This window comes from Xiphophorus hellerii, chromosome 23, assembly GCF_003331165.1.
Source record: "Xiphophorus hellerii strain 12219 chromosome 23, Xiphophorus_hellerii-4.1, whole genome shotgun sequence".
NCBI lineage: Eukaryota > Metazoa > Chordata > Actinopteri > Cyprinodontiformes > Poeciliidae > Xiphophorus > Xiphophorus hellerii.
The window spans coordinates 13,168,795-13,185,213 of NC_045694.1; positions in this window are offsets into that span (position 1 = coordinate 13,168,795).

The window sequence follows — 16,419 nt, forward strand, 5'->3', positions numbered from 1 at the left end:
TTTAGAGCATCTTGTTCCTACAAAAGGGATTTACAGTGATAGGCTATGTTTAATTACAAGAATAAAGGCAAATAATCTAATTACAACACAATTAGTTGCAATTTAGGGGTTTGAAATGTGATTAGGTATTAGGACAACAAGAGCTGTTTTACTCCTAACATTTAAAACTTGACAAAAAGGACATTCGCGTTAAAAGTTTAATTAAAAACTGATCATAAAACTAAAAGAAAATGAGAAAGGGATGATTGTTTCTGGCATGTAGAAAGAGGTGAAAGTGGAACAACAAATACAGGTATATAATTTATAGTCCTATCACATCTACTTCAGATATTTCAAGATATTATTGTGTATAATAAAAAAAACCACACATTTCAATTTATAATAAGATTTTTTAGCAATCTTAAAAATCCGTAATAGTTTTATTGTTACATTCTGGTCTTTTTTTTCTCCCTGCAAAGAAGTTTAATTAAGATGAGTTCATAGTTTGCATGTTTTAGTGGCAGATGCAGAAACGTATTAAGCAATGTTAATTGTTTGCAAAACTGAGCTTGCACGTGCTCCCCGGGCAGAAAATGGCAGATCTGCTCCAAAAACAGCTCTTCCAGGCAAACAGCATCTCTCTCTGCTGTGTCACAGTGTGCCCATATTTAAATGATGCATTGGATGCATTTAAGGGACAAACAGCCCAAATTTATGGATGTTTATGTTAATCAAATACACAGCAAATAATTCCTTTTCCTCCAAAACCAAAACTGTTTGCTTTTAGGCGGACTGTGTCAAAAAAAATAAATAAAAATAAGGCACGAAAGAAGGCTGGTGTTAATTTTGGTGCAAAAGATGGAAAAAAAAGCAACACATTATTCTGCTGGCATTAATAAACGGATGGGGAAATTTCTCCTGTCTTGCACTGAGAAGGTCTGCCCGATGCTTTCACAAATAAATCTCTATTCAAATAAATTGTCTAAAGTGTGATTAAAACCAACTTTCATCAGTTGCCTTGCTAAGTTTCAGAAATTGAATCCGTATAAAATCTTAGCTGCTCTTTGCTGTTACGCGGAGATGAAATGAGGGAACACAAAGTAGAGAGGAGGAGGACAAGAAGAACCTCGTTCAAAACCAGCAGCACAGGAGAAATCAAATGTTTTATTGTCCTTGCACTTCTGAATTTTGAACTTTTTAAACGCTAGTTTTAACAACTAAAGTGTCTCAGAGTAAACAAACCTTAATAACATAACAACAAAAAATAAAATAAACTTTACAGTAATTGAAACCATATTTTCACTTAGTGGAAATAATAAATAAAACACTGATATTTTGAAGGGATTTTAAGACCAAAGAATGAAAACATCATTTAAATTAAAAATCTCAGAAATATTGTGCATTAGAGACTGATTTTGAATGGGAGAGTGTCAAGTTACAGTAAAATCTAAACAAAACTAAAATAATGAAAATGTAAAGGGGAACTATGAGGGCTAATTAAAATACTAATGAGGATAAAATTATTTTTCTGTGACTTCTTGACTCCCCACTCGATCCTCAATTGTAAATCCCTCATATTGACTGAAATCCCAATTCATTTGCTGAAGGGATAAAAGGCAAAAAGTTTTCAGATGTCAGACATCAAAACAAAATTCCTTCTATTCCAGAGCAGCCAAACTGTGAGTGATTCCTGAAAAGTCTCTAGAGTTATGAAAGTGTAGAACTTAGTTGTGTAGGAGCTGCTGTGTAAACTGTGAGGCAAACAGAGCTGTGCACTGCCACAACTCGTCTTGACACTTTTCACTCGCCACGTCCGACTGTAGGGAATCATTATGAGCCATCTGAGGATGTTTATTAATGACCTTGGCATGGCTGGAGGTGGCAGCCATGCTGCTAATGTGATTCACTGGCACACAGTGGACTGTGGCAGCGCACAAAGAGAGGCAGAGGACAAGGCGCCTGGTGGACATCCATATTAATGCCAAGCCTGGCCTGTGTTCTGCTGCCATGAGACCCAGCTGAGGTCCAACCGGAGCCGCCTGATCTCTCAGGACGCGCTCCTTTATCTTCATACCACCACATCAGCTCAGGCCCAAAAACTGTCACGAGACGTCTCAAAAGATGTCCGGAGATGTCCTCAGAATGTCCTCTGATGTTCCAAGAATTCTCTCAGATGTCTTAGGGCAAAGTTTGGAAGTTCAAACAAAAGTTTACTTTTTTCTGAAAGCTCCACTGAGAATCAAAGGTGAAGTTCTGTGTACAATTAAGATAAAGGGGACAAATGCAACAGTACTTGATTCTGCTATTTTTTTGATAATTTCCCATTTATATTCATCAGTATGAATAATATTTTATATATATTTGGAAAGAGAGAGAGAAAGAAAGAGAGAGAAGGGAAGAGAAAGAGATGTGTACAATATGTAGTGTCTTTCTAATTCATTAAACTTTGTTGGAAAACTAACTGTAATGTAATGAAGTCTGATGAGGAGCCAAATACTTGAAATGTCACCTTGGTGTAGTGCTGTGGTGCAATAAATGAGCCAGGGATGGAGCCCAGCATTGAGTGGGCCTTTTGTTTTATATGAAACAGTCTGTAATCTCCTATCAAGCAGAAACTTACTTTTGACAACTTCGCACTTCTCAACGGAGCCCAGATCACAGATAGGCAGAAAAACAGACAAATAAAACCTTAAAATTGCACCTGCAATTTTTTTTGAGTCCTGATGTGATTTTCTTTGCGACATGGAAAAAGTCAGAATCAGTTTCACGTTCTTCCTAATGACTGAGGATTTTAAAGCAGCTCTAATCCTCAGCTCAGTTCACAGTTGGACTCAACTGTGTGACACAACTCTTTCAAATCCGCCTTTCTGATGCAAACTGATGAAACACCTAAAAAGAAACACCCGCCGCATGTTGTAAGCACTTACATGAACAGGGCATTCAACTTGATCAGTCACTAAGATGCGACTCACTTTTTATTTTTGAAGACATATACTGTGGAATATTAAAAGCAGATTCTAAAGGAATGCAATGATATGGTAAAAACAAAACATGATTGCAGTGGAAGGAACACTTTGAGGATGTCCTCAGTGGGGTCCTCATGCCCCCAGTGATGGAGATGAAGCCTGAAGACTCAGGAGAAGACAACTCGATCCCATTAGCAGACGTCACCAGCGAGGTAAAAAGGCATCCCAGCAGCAGAGTGCCAGGGTGTGGATGAGAGTCGTCCTGAGATACTGACGCTTCTGGACACTATGAGGCTGTCATGGTTGACAGGCATCTTTACTGTTGCAACACCACTGGAGTGGCAGTCTGGGGTGGTGGTTTCCATTTTAAGGAGAGGGGAATGGAAAGTGTTTTCCAATTGTTAAGGGATCATTCTTCTCAGCCTTAGCTCACTCTTGGGCAGGAGTTTTCAAATCCAGGCCTCTGTGTCCTGCAGGTTTCAGCTGTTCCAACACACCTGAATCACATGACTGAATCCCCTCCTTATTGCAGTCAAGTTTTCCAAAGTCCTGATAATGAGCTGCTTATTTGACTCAGGTGTGTTGAAACAGGGACACATCTAAAAGCCACAGGATACTGGATCTCAAGGCCATTTGAAGTACCCTAATTTAGAGTGTTGGAGAGAAGGTTCTAACTGTCTGACAGACTTCAGATTAAATAGAAATAATGTGGCTTTTGTCCTGAAACAGTAGTCTAGATCTTAACTCTCACAAATTTGCAGAAGAAGTAATGGAAGTATGCTTCCCCAGTGTATACTTTGTGGATCTGGAGGACCACGTCCCACATAGAATTTTGTGGGAGAATGCAGCATTTGTTTTGACTTTTAAGGGCTGTTGGTTATCCATGTTTCCCCAGATTAAGATCTGTGTCAATATTCATGCCTCAAAGTTGAGTCAAAGCTGAACCTTATGGACTGGATCTCAAGGCACGGTGGTGGAGAGGAGAGAGTCTAGTTTGGAACCTCTGGAGCTCATCTTTGCTTTTTGCAGTTTTCACACAAGGCCAACATTACACAGCCAACCTCGAATGTATACACATACTTGACTAACATTTGAAAGTTAAAAGTTTCTTAATAAATTCAGTTTTTTGTAGGCATCTACAACCTGATGTAACAAATTATGTACAAATCAGGCCTATTTTTCAGGCACTTCTTTGATTTGGTCATTGAAGGTAACTGCTTTTCATGTTGCAACTGTGTGTAGAAAAATAAAAACACTTGGCAACTGAACACACACAGCAACCATGTAAACTCAACAGAGCCACAAAAGCTATGTGTTCCAGATGTGCTTCCATTGGTGCAACTTTGCTCTGCCCACAAACTCCACAGCTTATGTTATAAAGAGAAACAGGCCCTTGGACTATTTATCGACTTCAGTCAGGGAAAAATAAGACTGGGGAGCTCGGGTCAGGGTGTCAAGACTCAATAACCCCAACAAAACACTCATGATTGAAGTCAGTCAGAAATCTGAAGTATTTTCCGTGACTGGACCAGTAAAAGAATCATCAACAACCAGCAGTGAGAGTTAAAAAAACAACCAAAAAGAAGCCAAGAAAAATAAATAACTACAGTCTTAGCTGGAGCATTGATGCAAACTTCAATATATTTTTTTAATTTAGTATTAGTGGCTTTTATAATTGTAACATCATAGTGGCACTTAAGCACATCAAAATCTTGCTTTTGACAGCCATTCTTGGGTTACACATCATAAGTAATTTTAAACTATCATCTGATGTGCCCTGTTGTTTTTTTATATGACTCGTGCATCTCTGAATAGCCACTTTTCTAAAATATCTTGGCAAACATTCGTTTACTGGGACGTTTGAATGTCTGCAGTGAAAGAAACGCCTTTCAGCAGATCTGGCAGACCAAGCAGCTTTATTAGCGTTGAGGGCGGAAGCTGTGGTCATATTAAAACTGCCGGAGTGATGAAGCACTGCAGGAGAAGGGAACCAGAGAGGTCAAAACACCTCCGAAATATTTAATTGGTATTTTCCTACATTTTTTCTTCCTCTGTGCCTCATTTTTGCTATTTAAGACTGAAATACTCTGCACTGCTGACTGCAGCACAATGCACTGCAGGCCTGTCATACTGTGTTAGAGACACCATTATTGCTTACTTCTGATTGTGGATGTGCTGCAAGATACTGAAATTGAAACAAAACTTGTGCACAGAATGCAAAACTGCTGTTTTATAAGGACCGGGTGAAAATAAACCTCAAACTGAGGGGCTCAAAATGTAAGACAATCATCTTGATTTAATCTTGATTACGCATTAAATCAAAATATGTAGATTATTACTTGTTTTAAATTAACAGTACACATTACATTTTCATGCAACTATTTTCTAGACATCTTACTCTTTTCCTTGTGAAAAGGGGAAATATGTTGGATATTGACAAAGCCACAGAGAATGTGTCACTCTGACCACAGTTAGGCACTTGAACTAGTGTCTTATTAAAAAAATAATAAAGTGTATGAAATGCAGAATTGGTATTATAGAAACTTTTAGCAGTTTTGCAACTGAAACTTAATAATTTCTGGACTTAGTAAGATTTCTGGGAGGATGCATAGAGCTTTGATGGTCTGACTTCAGACGTATGTATGTATGTATGTATGTATGTATGTATGTATGTATGTATGTATGTATGTATGTATGGATGGATGGATGGATGGATGGATGGATGGATGGATAGATGCACAGATGGATGGATATAAATGTACCAAACCTCTTTACATGAGTGACTTCATACCTCTGTGATGTTCATTGTCTAAGCCAACGTGTGAAAAGGGAACACCTAAACTGTCTTTCTGCAGTTGACTTCAAACAACACATCTATTACTCATACAGTTCATTTTCCATATCCTGTCTGACCCATCGGTGAACTGCAGGTAACATATCTTTTTATTTTTTAATATTTGGTGTTCTCTGGTGAGGCAGCTGAAAGGCTGCTAAGCTGAGGATGGAACACCCAACCGGGCCAGAGCTGACAGACAGAACAGCAATGGGAAAAAAGGATCCAAGCAAACGAGAAGTTTTTCTGCGGTCGGATCAGCGTTCGCTCCAAAGGAGTTAGTCGCACTGACGTAATGAGGACACAAAAACATCTCATTAGGAACTGCCAGCTCTGATTAAACTTCATTAGCTCTCTGTTTCTCTTGGTGGCCATTTCTCTTCTCCCAGCACTCGGATTTTTCTATTTTATCTCTCATTGTTTGCATTTTTTTTAATTGCACAGTAAATTAAGCTTGATGAAAGACAAAGCGTAAATCTTCTTTTTTTGTTTCATTCAAACTGTACTGTCACATTTTTTCTGATGGTATATGGACTACTTTTTGAACTGCAGAATATCCAAGTATCCAGTTGAATTTGGTTACCCTGCTTGTTTTAGGTCTTTACATAACCAGAAAGTAACTGCTACTGTCCCATTCCATGCATCTCACACCTTAAAAAGAGCACTGCATTTTCCTTCAGTATTGGTTATATTTTCTGCAGAGCAGATTGTTTTGAGTAATTTAAATAAGCTAGCTGAAACAGCTCCACAAGGTTAAATCTGTTTTATTTTTTAACAACTGGCCGCTGTCCAAATGGTTCTGCTACGGAACAAAACAGTGCTCTGTTTAGACAGCAGTATTAAAAGTATTACTTTTGTGAAGCCAAGGTTCAGCATAGCCAGATTATCTCAAAGCAAAAAAACAATAATTATTCTGTTTGTTATGTCAGCATGTCGAAGTGTGACCTGACAGTAGGAGTCACCTGACCCTGACTCACCGAACCCAACAAACAGCTTTGCGGATGCCAGATATGTTTAATCTACATGTTGGTATAGGCCAGCCAGCTTCTTAGTGAAACCCTATCACTACTTCTAGTTTTTGCCTCGGCAGCCAGATGAAGGAGTGAAAACTGCCATAAGGCGTTATTGGTGGGAGTTTGTTGTGTAATGGCTCCACACAGAGAAAACAATGCAGCGGAAGCAAATGGTTGCACTCACTTTGTCAGATACAAAAAGTAAAATTACAGTTGCCATGAAGTGGAAATGTAGGTGGTGGGACAAGTCACCGAAAATGTCAAAATATAACAGACAGATCATGGAAAATGGTAATGAGAGTGAACGGCACCAATCAGGATTTCAACTGACAAGCATAATTCTTCCGCGGTTATTCTTAGCTGTTATGATGCTTGTTATATAATGTGACATTGGTTGTTGTTTTCATAAGTTTTTTTTTTTTTTTTAATTTGACAAACAAGTCTAATTATGCAAATTTATTAAACATGTCTTACTACTAGCCACCTAAAAATAAAATGTTAATTTCAGTACACGTTGGTTTTCTTTGCGACCTGCTTCCATGCATTTTTGTGTTTAATTATTTGGCAACCTAACAGTGTTTCTCAACATGTGGTTCAGGTGCTTATCAGCGACCATAGAAAAGTAAAACCCATTAAAGAACGTCCAACATTCGCTGCACTTAGAAATCTTCTGTTCTGGAGACCAAACCCAACTATGAAGTCTCCTAGTCAGGAAACTGATTTCTTGTACATTTTATCCAATTAAATAATGATGCAACACAACAGCAATAAACAATCTGAAATGCATATTGACAATGTGTTTTATAGGTAATGAATTTGACTTCTCAGAAACAATGGTTTCTCAAAGGTAGTTGTTGGTTTCTTTCCATCTCTGCATTGTTTTATAACTCCTTTGCACTGCTCATTATCAAATTAGATAAACTCTTCTTTTTAGAGGTGGTAACACTGATCATGACAATGATAATGATCGTCATTAATCAAGGTCCAGGTTACTTGTTTTCTTTCCAAATCCAATGGAAGCAGCAAGTTTGGAGATAATTTTTTTGCACGATGACTTTAAAAGTTGTAATTTTATTTTTATCCTCTCATTTGCTAAATGTCATGTTTGTAACAAACAGTTGTTTGTAGCTGTCTCGGCATAAACTGCATTTTTATTCATACAAAGAGCAGAGCCATTAACTCTCTCTTGGTGTCAAATAATCCAGGTATTGTCATTAGCATAACTATGTGCTGGTACCTTCTCATCAGCTTCATTCAGCTGTCAGCTTTAGATTAATTATATCTATCTGAGGTACTTACTTCATGGAGGATCATAATGCTACCGCTCAGGCTGGACTGTTAACTTCCATTAGCTGGTTGCATTTATCTCCCCTCTGTCCAATCAGTCATTCTGACAGACAGAAAGAGAGATGTTAGTGCTTGTGTAAAGACTGTGACCGCTTCGCCTGACGGAAATAAAACCATGGACATGTCTCAGCTGACAGTTGACATGTTTCACCAAAATGCTGGCTGTCAGAGCAGCGTTCACAACATAAACATGTGACTGACTGACAAGGCAGCATCAGAAGAAGCTGCAGTGTGATCCAAACAGAAAAAATACTCATTGCTATGATTATTGCTCTGCCTATTATTCATTTGTGATAAATACTTAATGAAACCTAGTGTGAAGGTAAAACCTCTGCATAAGTGTGTGTTAGCTTAAAGTATAGGAAGCCCCGGGATGAATTCCTGGCTCATACTGATGATGCATTATTAATACACATTATAAAAAATTAACTTTGCTGAATCTGCAAGTTCATCTGGGAAGAAGTACTTCTTTTACATTTTTATAATTTCTTACCACAGTTACCGGGCCTATATTTATAAATATTCAAAGCTTTTAGGATATGAAAAAGACCTTCTGTCCAAATGAATAACCAGAAAGATTTCAAGCGTTTCTTTTCCTCTATTTGTTATAGTTATGCACATGCAGGTTTAATATCAGCAAAAAAGCAATTTGTGTGTATTTGCAATAGTAGCATGCATTTGCTATAAATTAGACAAAACTTTTAATATTTGTCATTTCTAATTTAGGTTACAGTCATTCTGCAGTCTGAACTTACTGGTGTGATTTGTTCACACTAATGCGGATGACCGCACAACTGCAAAGTATTTAGCCGTTTCTAGAAAAACTTTATGAGTGACACAAATATGTGTTAAAGGATAATGATACCACCAGTGCAGAGCTTGTGCAATATCACCAGGAAATGCATCAGGATTAATGAACGCAGAGTAAAGATTATATTTTTGTACTAAAATGCCAGCAAAATGCACACGTCATTCTTCAGGAGGTAGTAGGATAGACATCAGAAGATTAATGAAAACATGTTGTGTCTTGTGAATCTTACTTTTAAGAGAAATAGCTTTAGAAGAAAGGTTGAGAGCTACTTTGAGTCCTATGTGGTGCCATCAGCAAAGCATTTTGGTATAATTCATTTGTATTTTTTTTCCCACATTGCTCAAAAACATTTTGAATGAATATAGTACCTTCTAACATACACGTCTGTTAGAGAGGAAATGTTTTTTTTTCAATATGACACAGGAATATGCACCTACCATCACTTTAATATAGAACAATAAATTGGCATTTTAGGTTTATGAAACAAGTGAAGTAGTGAACAGAGCAAATGAGCAAAATTGCGAAAAACAGTCAGTTTACCACCCTGAGAATCACCGTCCCAAAGCCCCAGAGTTACAAAATCCATCATAGGCTGAAGGTTATGTTTGAGAAACAAACCTTCATGCCTAACATGTCCAGCTTTGTCTAAAATCTTCCAAAAACTCTATGGGAAAATGTGCTATGCTGTTTTTCAACAGTTTTAGAAGATAAGTGGCCTGACCAGAGTTCAGAACTAAATCTGAAACTTAAATCTGTCCTCACAATCTCTTTTTTTACAGGACAGGTAGAGGGCAAATGTTGCTAATACAAGGGTCCTGATCGACCAAAAAAGACTGAACTCTGAAAGTTAAGACTGTAACCAACTGAAAGGCAACCTTTGTAGGCCTTTTAATTGAAATGATGCTACATGAAGCTGATTTGACTTCTTTTACAACCTGTGAGTTTTGAACAGAACACGTTCTGTTGAATAATCTTAAATTGGCTACAATGTGGCTTAAATGTCCTTTGCAGCTGTAATCATAGTGACCAGTGAATAAAAAAAAACAAAGATTCATGGGGAATCAAGCAAAAGCTGAATAAAAGCAGTTTTCATTTGGTTGTTTCAGCTCATAAAAAACGGTTTCCTGTCAGCGTCTGGAAGATCTGCCATTAAAGTGGTCTTTTATTGTGCTTTGTTTACTATTTTCTGTAAATATGACACGGGAAGAAATAAAATAATCATGCCCCTCTTCACACTGCATTACTTCTTAGCACGATCAGCATTGTGTGCGGCAGAGGGCTTCTGCTAACAGCCAGCACCTCTCTCACAGAGTCCAGAGTGACTAATGATCGTATCGCTCCATGAAATTAAACGGCATCCAGATGATAACGGGCTTTTTGGTGAGCTGTATGATGGATAGAAGAGTGATGAGTGGGAGGACGGACGGAGAGATGCCGTAGGAGTAAAAACACTAAGCGGGTGTCAAAGGTCAGAACATCCCACCGCTTCACGCTGTTATCCTGACAGAACTGAGGGTGGATGCTCCGAGGTAATGCTTTATTTCTAAGTGTATAGTCTACGACTGCCTGAAACACTGCAGGAAATGTAGCAGTAACGTGTTTGCATAGTCTTGTTTTCCTTTTTATTAGCTCATTTAGTGTAAATTCTACTAGTTATGTAGACAGAAATTACAAAGATGAGCACAAAAGAGAAAAAATGCAGACTGTTTTGGTTCAATACATCTCGTCTAGACATCATCTTCATTATCTGGTAAAAATGAAAATCTTTACGCGTTCTCTGCAAAAAAAAAAAAGACAGCATGCTCTTGAAAGTAAACAAAAAGGAGAATATTTTATGGTTTTCATCTTTCTTTTTTTCCTACTTTGAACTTCATATTAATCATATTTTTTCATTGCTCTAAATAATCATTAGAATTTCATTTCAAGGTAAGTCAGACTGTAATTGATCAACACCAAAACAATCATCAAGGTGTATTGAGATGCCTTCCTAATGATATTTAAAGTTGTCGCTGCAAAAATGTTTTATTTTAATTCTCATTTCTTCTCAGCTCAAACTCATTTAACACAATTTTTAACCATCCTGATATGCATGTTTATAGACTAAAAGGAAACAAAGTACCTCAGAAAAATCCAAGTCCACTCAACATAAAAAAAAGTTTTAACCCATGCTTTCAAAAATACTTTCTCTGGGTGGTTTCAGATTTTATAAATAATGCAAAATGCATACGCTAAGCAGAACCTGGCAGTACTTTTTAAATGAAAAATGAAAATATTGATAACTGATTTAAGTGGTTTTCTCTTATTTTAAGCACTCACACTTATTAACAATTCTTTTTTTTTTTTCAGAATAATAAAAAATTTATTTTGGGGGGAAATAAGACCAGATTTTCTGAGCCTTATATATAAACATACTGATGAACCAAACATATGTCAGCTGACTCTGAGTCTAAGCCCATGCAGGTACTTTGAGAAAACCCATTCATCCTTGCAGTAATACTCATAATTGTACAAAGGCAGAAGAAACTGTTGAACCTCCTACAGACCTTAGAAATGTAAAATTGAAGATTTTACATTTCTGGTTTGTAAGATGCCTATATAAAAAAGCAAGTAAGTTTGAGAAATAAAGGGAAGACATTTTCTTATCTAAGCTTGAGATAAAACTTAACATTGTGAACAAGGTTGCATAATAATTATAATGTAGAAATTTGCTGGTAGAATAAACTGCTTGCTTCAGTAAAGAAGTAGCCATTTCCTTCTTTCATTTAATAAAACATTACAGTAGTTGTCCTGTCTGTCAATAAAATTATAAAACAAAACAGTTTTTTAATGTAATTTAGACTTTTCATTTTATTTACTGCCGAGACAGTTCTACTGAAAAAACTTGCAAAACTCAGATTAGTACCTGACCCATAACAGCTGCCTCATTTTTATTTGGGGGCTCTAAAACACACTTACGTTCAAGCGGTGCTTGGTTGAAAATGCCACTTAAGGGCCGGACACTTCACAGTAAAGCAAAAAAATAGAGTGGGAGTGTGAAAAAACTGGATTAGAATTAAGTTGTTTGCCTGCAGAGCTGGCCCACTCAGTTCTGGCCCTCTGTTCATTAAAGAATATAATTTAACTAAAATATCTCAAAACTTCCCCTGAATATCTGACTGGCAGAATGGAAGAAAGTGTAATTTCTTTCCATTTTTCATATCACACATTGGGAAAATTGACAGCAATTTTGCTTTGATTGTTGCGCTTCCCAGCTGAAATATGTCCATTCCAATGAGCCAATTTTTTATTGAACTGGACTGTGCCAAAATTTGATACCCATGAGACATTTGGATGGAAAAAAATATATATTTTGAGAACATCACACTCTAAGCCAGCCGTCTAGTTTTGAAATCTTAAATAATGAGATCTGCATTTGTGCATAATTACAGTTGATGTGTAGTGTAACTTTTGAGTTCATTTACTGCCTTCTTTGTCTTATCTTTTCAGCTTAAATATATTGTTTGGTCTAAACTTTAAATCTTTGTGGTCTGTGTTTCTTTGACAAATTCATCAAAAACATTTTACACTTTCTAGAATGATTTCCCCATTCTAGATTTCATGCTCAAAATGACCACACTGTCAAAAAAATTATTTCTTTTAATCCAGAAAATGATTTAAATAAGCATATTTTAACCGTTAAAAGAATTGAAGGTTTTCACAGGTTTAAACTCAGATGGATTATTACATTTTTGAGATTTTCTAGCCACATCTAGATGTGCTTTTCTTAGATGAGCGTAAAAATGGCCTCGTGTCTTTTTTTACCAACATTTTGGGAAAAGGGAACAAAGTGAAAGAGGATCAGGTTCATCTGATAGTTCAACAAGAGAAGTCTTCACGGACTACAGTCTGTGCTGGGAAAGGATCTTAACTATTGGAAAACAGATGTACATTTTGGTTTCATTTGTTAAAGATTTTTGTAATATTACAGAAATCTTTAACCTTCAAACACAAAAACTAAAAAAGACCATCACTCAGCAAGGAAAAAAGACTTGAGTTGTTTTTTAAAAAAGAGTAGAAATCAGTTTGACATCCTGTGTCTATTTATTCTGGGTTTTTTCTGATTCAAGCGCTCACATAAATCTCTGAGCAACACTATTTCTGTACGCAAGAGATAATGCAGGTAAAGTGAAGCTCATCTTTTGTTCTGTTTAAATGAATGTAAAGAAAATTGGCTAATAAACTCTGAAACAATTTAAGCTATATATAGGGATTTTTTTAAGCATTCCTTCAGCTGCATTTTAATTATCTCTCCTTCAGAAGTGTTAACCATAGAAATTATAATTGTTCATCAGGATCAGACAGAGACAGTGAGTGCTTTTGAAACTATTAATTCCTGTCTTTGTGTCCACTTTTAAAATCCAGTTTTTCTTTTATCTCACTATCAAAGTCTCTATAATTAATCCTGCTGACAAGTGAGTTGTGATTAAATTATTTATTTCAATATTATTATTATTATTATTATTTTGTCTTGCCTTTCTCATTCCGCTCCTCCAATGGGTGCTGTGCGTGTCCCTGCAGTCTAAGATGAACGGTGACTGAGCCGGGCCCTTCGGGGGACATTTGCGGCCCGCTGGTTGCCAGATGCTCTGCCAGGTCGCGGCGACGCCACCTCGACAGCAGCAGCAGGTGGCGGTGAACGTTTGCCAACAAACTGCTGGCAGCAGCGACGAGCTTACTTAGCCTCTGCCTCCTGAAAAGGCTTGGCATGGACTATCTGCTGTGTTACGAAGCTGATATGCCTCTAAATAATGGGACAAAACAAAGCCCTTGCGTCCGCCTCTCATCTTCTAATAATTCTCTTTTTCTTGGACACTGTAAACCAAAGTGGCTCTCCAAATAGCAGGTATTAAGAATCATTAATTTATTGCAAAGCATGAGGTCTTCATTTTACCTCAGATTTGTTTCTCGTGTCTTTTAAATGTTTTATAGTAATCAGTTGTTGTCTATTGTTGATAGTTGTTGTCTGTCTAAAGTAAACAAGATAGACTATTTCTGTGTTGTGAAAGTTTAAATGCTTCTCCATATATATATATATATATATATATATATATATATATATATATATATATATATATTCCTGTAAGGAACAAGCTCATGCATCGATCCCAGCTGCACAAATACAGAACTATCCAACTCATAATGTTTATCTTAAATATACATTTAACTCAGATAATTCAAAATGTTTATTTTGAAAACTGATTGATAAAGTTTACCTAAAGCATAATTTTGTGGATATCTGGACAACTTTACTTCCCAGGTTAAGACAGATATGCTTAAAATTGCACAAAGTTGGTTCTGGTACTACTGGTGTTCACCTGCAAGTCTACATGACGAAATCCTTATCATTTAGACTTGCTGTGTGTATTATGTCACTTTTTAAGCTATTTTTTATTTTACAGTCTATATGGCAGTAAATCACTTTATGACTTCATTTTTGGTATACAAATAAAAACACACATTTTTGTCCTTAAGTTCAATTTTTTATTATATTTTTTTAAAAAGCACATTTGTGTATTATCATTTATTTGCTTTGTTCATTGGTTCGCAAGTAGTCGAATCTTTATTGCAGTTGGCAAACAACTTGGCACAATATTGTCATCTTCTGGTTGCATTCTTGTATTACTGCCAGGCACAAACGACACCAGTTGGTCTTCTAACATAATGATGTTGAAGTATTTGAATTCTTGAAGTGGTCACTGACAACCCTGGTCTAATAAACTGTCATATTTCTAAAGCCCCTCTCTTCTATTACTTTGTTCATTCCTGACAAAACATCAGTCTGTTTGTTCTTCACAAAGGTGAGATGGATTTTTCTTCAAACACCTGGGCTCTATGACTCTGACTCTGTTGGCAATGCACGTATATTATTGTCGGCGATGATTGTCAAGAGCTTCAGCAGCGGTTTATTGAGTTGACTGGCAGTTCATGACCTGAGAAGACAGATACCAGCGTTAGTTGGTGTTCATTTTCATTCATCAAGGACATGGCTGTGTTAAGTGTTTGAATTGAAGGAAGGTGGGTTTCATTTAATCTCTTTTCTGAAAAAAAAAAGTCTCAAACTTAAGGGTCATCTGTAAACTCCAGCGATGAATATAGAGATCTGTAATTTATAAATACACCCAGACAAGCCACTTTATTATGTGAACTGGTAAAGCTGTTTCTTAACACACATCAGAAAGTGAATCACCGATCACATGGTAGGAACTCAATACATTTAGGCATTTAGATGTTGTGAGGATAACCTGATGTTCAAACTCAGCATCAGTATCGGAAAAAAAAAAAATGATTTCAGTGACTTGGGTTTAAAGAGAATGAGAAAAAAGAGAAAATATCCAATAAGCAGAAGTTGTGTGGATAAAAATAATTTGTTGCTGTCAAAAGTCAGAGGGAAGTGTCCAGACTTGTTAAAGATGATGGATGCTAAGAAGATAATTCATGCAGGGTCACCAAAATTAGACAATTACAGATTGAGAAAAATGTAGCATTGTCCAGTGAGTCTTAACCTCAGCAGCAATATCCAGATGGTGAGGTCACAATTGAGACCAGTCATGCTATGTGTTCACAGCCAGATTTAGTGTTGGATTTGCAACATTAATAACCAATGTACCAGCTGAAATGTGGCAAATTAAAGTCCAAACCTAAATTACGAGCCCAAATTAAGAAATTAAGAAAGCAGTCGCCAAGAAAAACTTAAAAAACAAACTCAGATCAAAACACATCACAGACCAGTAAAAGGACTGCCACACAAAAGTGGAAAACAAATCTCCAAAAAGATTTAAACAATCTGAAAAAACTTTGAGAGATTATTATAAAACACGAGCGTGGGATAATTAGCTAATTGAGCACAAGCTCGAGGCAAAATATGCCAGAAAATTTCAGAACAAAGACAGAATATTTCAAAATAATGAAAAAAACGAACAGACATTAATTAGAGTAAAAACACAAAACTGAAAGAATTAAAACTCCTGACTTAACATCTAACCACCAAATCCCAATTAATTTAGAAAACAAAATGACAAAGAGAGGTTAAAATAAAAATAAAAAAATCAAAATGATTTATTGTGACACATTCTGTCCTTAGGCATAAACTGCGTCAAACATTTGCAGACTGTGATTAAAAAAAAGAGCCAGCGGAATCAGAATTAGGAGCCTTGGCAGAATGAATTGAGGAAAATTCCATGAAATATGACTTAACCTAACAAAACCTTCACATATCAAAAGTATACAAATCATATTTACTGTGCTGGGGATTCTTCATTACTTATAATATACTGTATTTTATTAAATTGTTCTCTTTGTGATGTTGCAAAAAATGCCTGCCAGGAAGAACTTTTGGACTTCTCAGCAGGCTCCACTTGGGTCAATGGGCTGAGTGAACTTTGCTCCCAATAACACCTTCAAGGTCAGTGTTAATATCAATATTAATTTGAC